Source organism: Astatotilapia calliptera, chromosome 18, assembly GCF_964374335.1.
Source record: "Astatotilapia calliptera chromosome 18, fAstCal68.1, whole genome shotgun sequence".
NCBI classification, from domain to species: domain Eukaryota; kingdom Metazoa; phylum Chordata; class Actinopteri; order Cichliformes; family Cichlidae; genus Astatotilapia; species Astatotilapia calliptera.
The window spans coordinates 31,222,633-31,228,707 of NC_137439.1; the positions used below are offsets into that span (position 1 = coordinate 31,222,633).

The 6,075-nt window shown below is 52.8% G+C and overlaps 1 long non-coding RNA gene across 1 annotated transcript; it reads left to right on the forward strand.

Moving 5' to 3' along the window:
• Nucleotides 1-5,186: 5,186 nt before the first annotated feature.
• LOC113021736 (uncharacterized) lies at nt 5,187-5,597 on the forward strand. The gene is made up of 2 exons (XR_003272343.2): nt 5,187-5,347; nt 5,432-5,597. It is a non-coding gene; the product is annotated as an uncharacterized LOC113021736 (long non-coding RNA).
• Nucleotides 5,598-6,075: the final 478 nt, after the last annotated feature.

Here is a 6,075-nt window from a genome sequence, read left to right on the forward strand (position 1 = left end):
AGGCCATCAAAATTACACCAGGGAATGTTCTTTCTAAGAGGGCCTTTGGTGCTGGCCAATACCATCCACATTTCACCAGGGCCTGTGGTGCTGTCCGAAAACATCCACATTTCACCAGGGCCTGTGATACTGGCTGATGCCATCCACATTACACCAGCGCCAGTGGTGTTGGCAGGGGACATGCACATTACGCCAGGGCCTGTGCTGCTTGCCAATACCATCCACATTTCACCAGGGCAAGTGTTGTTGGCTAAGGCCAATCACATTACACCAGGGTGTGTGGTGCTGACCAATACCGTCCATATTTCACCAGGGACAGTGTTGTTAGATGAGGCCATCCACATTACAACAGGGCCTGTGCTACTGGCTGAGGACATTTACATTTCGCCAGGTCCTGTGGTCATGTCTGAGGCCAACTACATTTCACCAGGGCCTGTGGTCATGGCTGATGACATCCACATTACACCAGGGCCAGTGGTGTTGGCTGAGGACATTCACATTACACCAGGGACAGTGCTTCCTGTGAGGCCATCTTCACCACACCAGGGCCTGTGCTTTTGGCTGAGGCCATCCACATTACATCACGGCCTGTGACGCCGACTTCCACCATCCACATTACACCAGGGACAATGCTTCCTGTGAGGCCATCTTCACCCCACCAGGGCCTCTGCTGCTCATTGATGCCATCCACATTACACCTCGCCCTGTGCTGCTGACCAATACCATCCATATTTCACCAGGGACAGTGTTGTTAGATGAGGCCATCCACATTACAAAAGGGCCTGTGCTGCTGGCCAATACCATTCACATTTCACCAGGGCAAGTGTTGTTGGCTAAGGCCATTCACATTACACCAGGGACAGTGCTCCCTGTGAGGCCATATTGACCACACCAGGGCCTGTGCTGCTGGGTGATACATCCTCATTTCACCAGGGCCTGCGTTGCTGGCTGAGGCTATCCACATTTCACCAGAACTACGTTGCTGGCTCATGCCATCCACTTTACATCAGGGCCTGTGCTACTGGCTGAGGACATTTACATTTCACCAGGGCCTGTGGTCATGACTGAGGCCAACTACATTTCACCAGGGCCTGTGGTCATGGCTGATGCCATCGACATTACACCAGGGCCAGTGGTGTTGGCTGAGGACATTCACATTACATCACGGCCTGTGACGCCGACTTCTACCATACACATTACACCAGGGACAGTGCTTCCTGTGATGCCATCTTCACCCTACCAGGGCCTCTGCTGCTCATTGATGCCATCCACATTGCACCTGGCCCTGTGCTGCTGACCGATATCATGCACATTTAACCAAGGACAGTGTTGTTAGATGAGGCCATCCACATTACAACAAGGCCTGTGCTACTGGCTGAGGACATCTACATTTCACCACGGCCTGTGTTTGTGGCTGATTCCATCCACATTATACAAAGGCCTGCGTTGCTGGCTGATGCCATCCATATTACACCAGGGCCTGTGGTCATGGCTGATGCCATCCACATTACACCAGGGCCAGTGGTGTTGGCTGGGGACATGCACATTACGCCAGGGCCTGTGGTGCTGGCCAATACCATCCACATTACACCAAGGGACAGTGCTCCCTGTGAGGCCATATTGACCACACCAGGGCCTGTGCTGCTGGGTGATACATCCTCATTTCACCAGGGCCTGCGTTGCTGGCTGAGGCTATCCACATTTCACAAGAACTACGTTGCTGGCTCATGCCATCCACTTTGCATCAGGGCCTGTGCTACTGGCTGAGGACATTTACATTTCACCAGGGCCTGTGGTCATGACTGAGGCCAACTACATTTCACCAGGGCCTGTGGTCATGGCTGAGGCCATCATCACCACACCAGGGCCTGTGGTGCCTGCTGAGGCCATCCATGTTTCACCAGGGCCAGTGCTCCCTGTGAGACTGTCTTCACCACACCAGGGCCTGTGCTTTCTTTCTGAGACCATCTTCACCAGACCAGGGTCTGTGCTACTGCCTGATGCCATCAACATTACACCAGATCCAGTGCTACCTGTGAGAACATCTTCACCAGATCAGGGTTTTGCTAGTGCCTGATGCCATCCACATTATATCAGGGTCACTTGTGGTTTTGGCGGTTACCATCCACATTTTTACCAGGGCCAGTGTTGTTGGATCAGGCCATCCACATTACACCAGGGACAGTGCTTCCTGTGAGGCCATCTTCACCCCACCAGGGCCTCTGCTGCTCGTTGATGCCATCCACATTACACCTGGTCCTGGGGTGCCAACAGATATCATGCACATTTCACCAGAGCCAGTGGTGTTGGCTAAGGCCATTCACATTACACCAAGGTGTGTGGTGCTTACCAATACCATCCATATTTCACCAGGGACAGTGTTGTTAGATTAGGCCATCTTTACCACACAAGGGGCTTTACTGCTTTCTGAAGCCATCTACATTACACAAGGGCCTGTGTTGCTGGCTTGGACCAATTAAACTTCATCAGGGCCTATGCTACTAGTTGATGCCATGCACATTACACCAGGGCCTGTGGTTTTGGCGGTTACCATCCACATTTTTACCAGGGCCAGTGTTGTTGGATCAGGCCATCCACATTACACGAGGGACAGTGCTTCCTGTGAGGCCATCATCACCACACCAGGGCCTGTGCTACTCAATGATACCATCCACATTTCACCAGGGCTTGTGTTGCTGGCTGATGACATCCACAATACGCAAGGGCCTGTGCTACTGGCTTAGGACATTCCCATTACACCAGGGCCAGTGGTGCTGGCCAATATCAACCACATTTCACCACGGCCACTGTTGTTGGCTGAGGCCATCCACATTACATCACGGTCTGTGATGCCGGCTTCTACCATTCACATTACACCAGGGACAGTGCTTCCTGTAAGGCCATCTTCACCCCACCAGGGCCTCTGCTGCTCGTTGATACCATCCACATTACACCTGGGCCTGGGGTGCTGACAGATATCATGCACATTTCACCAGGGCCAGTGGTGTTGGCTAAGGCCATTCACATTACACCAAGGTGTGTGGTGCTGGCTGAGGACATTTACATTTCACCAGGGCCTCTGGTCATGGCTGAGGCCAACTACATTTCACCAGGGCCTGTGGTCATGGCTGATGCGATCCACATTACACCAGGGCCAGTGGCGTTGGCTGAGGACATTTACATTTCACCAGGGCCTGTGGTGCTGGCCAATACCATCCACATTTCAGCAGGGCCTGTGGTGCTGTCCGAAAACATCCACATTACACCAGGGCCAGTGGTGTTGGCTCGGGACATGCACATTACGCCAGGGCCTGTGGTGCTGGCCAATACCATCCACATTTCACCAGAAAAAGTGGTTTTGGCTGACGCCATCCACATTACACCAGGGACAGTGCTCCCTGTTAGGCCATATTGACCCCACCAGGGCCTGTGCTGCTGGGTGATGCATCCTCATTTCACCAGGGCCTGTGTTACTGGCCAATACCATCAACATTTCACCAGGGCCACTGTAGTTGGCTGAGGCCATACATTTTACACCAGGGACAGTGGTACTGACTCATGCCATCCACATTACAACAGGGCTTGTGTTTTGATGGCTGCTGCGATCCACAATACACAATGGCCTGTGCTACTGTGAGGCTGAGGCCATCCACATTACACCTGGGCCTGTGGTGCTGACCGATATCATGTACATTTCACCAGGGCCAGTGGTGTTGGCTAAGGCCATTCACATTACACAAGTGTGTGTGGTACTGACTCATGCCATCCGCATTACAACAGGGCTTGTCTTTTGATGTCTGCTGCGATCCACAATACACAATGGCCTGTACTACTGGCTAAGGCCATTCACATTACACCAGGGCCTGTGGTGCTTTCCGAAACCATCTACATTTCACCAGGGCCTGTGTTGCTGGCTGTGAACATCCACAATACACAAGCGCCTTTGATACTGGCTAATGCCACCACATTTCACCAGGTCCAGTGTCCTTGGATGAGGCCATCCACATTACACCACTGCCAGTGCTTCCTGTGAGGCCATAATCACCACACCAGGGTGTGTGTTGCTGGCTTAGGCCATTCACATTACACTAGGGTGTGTGGTGCTTACCAATACCATCCACATTTCACCAGGGCCACTGTTGTTAACTGAGGCCATCCACATTGCACCAGGGCCAATGCTCCCTGTGAGGCCACCTTCACCACACTAGGGCCTACGATGCTGGGTCATACCATCCGCATTTCACCAGGGCCTGTGCTTCTGGCTAATGTCATCCACATTACACCACTGCCACTGCTTCCTGTGAGGCCAAATTCACCACACCAGGGCCTGTACTGCTTTCCGAGGCCATGTAAATTTGACCAGAACCTGTATTACTAGCTGATGTCATCTACATTACACTTGGGCCTGTGGTGCTGACCAATATTATGCACATTTCACCAGGGCCAGTGATGGTGGCTAAGTCCATTCACATTACACCAGGGACTGTGATACTCGCTGAGTCCAACTACGTTTCACCAGGGCCTGTGCTACTCGTTGATACCATCCACATTTCATCAGGGCTTGTGTTGATGGCTGATGCCATCCACAATACACAAGGGTCTGTGCTACTGGCTTAGGACATTCACATTACACCAGGGCCTTTGGTGCTGGCCAATACATCCACATTTCATCAAGGCGACTGTTGTCGGATGAGGCCATCCGCATTACAACAGGGACGGTGCTTCCTGTGAGGCCATCTTCACCACACCAGGGCCTGTGCTACTGGCTGAGGACATTCACATTACATCACGGCCTGTGATGCCGGCTTCTACCATCCACATTACACCAGAGACAGTGCTTCATGTGAGGCCATCTTCACCCCACCAGGGCATCTGTTGCTCGTTGATGCCATCCACATTACACCTCGGCCTGTGGTGCTAACCGATATCATGCACATTTCACCAGGGCCAGTGGTGTTGGCTAAGGCCATCCACATTACCTGTTCTACTGGCTGAGGACATTTACATTTCACCAGTGACTGTGTTGGTGGCTGATCCCTTCCACAATATACAAAGGCCTGTGCTACTGGCTGATGCCTTCCACATTACACCAGGGTCAGTGCTCCCTTTGAGGCCATATTCACCACACCAGGGCTTGTGTGTCATGGTCCCCGTGCCTGCCCAGCCGGCCTCACAAGGCTACACTTGTGTTTTTTTTCTCTTTCTCCCCCTATCTCTCTGCCTGGGCGGAGCTCACAGCTGGCTCCCGCCCTTGGCTCTCACAGCTGTTGGCGATCAGCTGATTATCCGTCTTCTATTTGAGGCTGGGTCACAGATCCTCTCATCGCGGGATGATTGCGCTACTGACGTTAGTCTACCTTTCCAGCTCCCGTGGTCTTACACCTTTATGCCTTCGTGATTTGTGAGTGATTTCTCCCTTTCCCTGTTCCAGCTTATCTTCCCGGACCTGTGACCTCCCCGCGGTACGAACGTGTGTGAGGACGTGAGCGAGCGTGAGAGAGAGAGAGCCTTCCCCTAATCCCCTGGAACCCTGAATTTCCCGTCACTGTATATATTATTGCACGGGTGTGTAAATAAATCGTGTTCTGAGACATCAACCTGCTCTGCGCTTGAGTCCCTGCTTTCAGCTCGTGACAGAATCATCCCGCCAGGAAATGGACTCAGCAGACTCGGCGGCCTCCACTCCCACTCTCGCCACCCTGGCCGCAATGCTGGAGCGACACGAACAGATGTTTGTTCATCTCCGTGGCGAGCTCGCTGCTCTCACGCAGGCTGTGGCCCAACGAACACTCCTGCCGGCAATTCCACCTGCCGCCGCTCCTCTCCAGGAAGCCTCGGCCTCAGCAGTAAGTGCCACACCTCCTGCTTCTTCACTTTCCCAAGCTAACAGATTTCTACCCACACCGAATGCTTTCTCCGGAGAAATTGATAAATGTGCTGGCTTCCTCACTCAATGTGCCCTTCAGTTTCGTCAGCAACCGCAAGCTTTTGCTAACGATGGTGCTAAGATTGCATATATAGTTCAACTACTCCAGGATCGGGCTCTGATTTGGGCTCAAGCTGTGCTTCACGCCA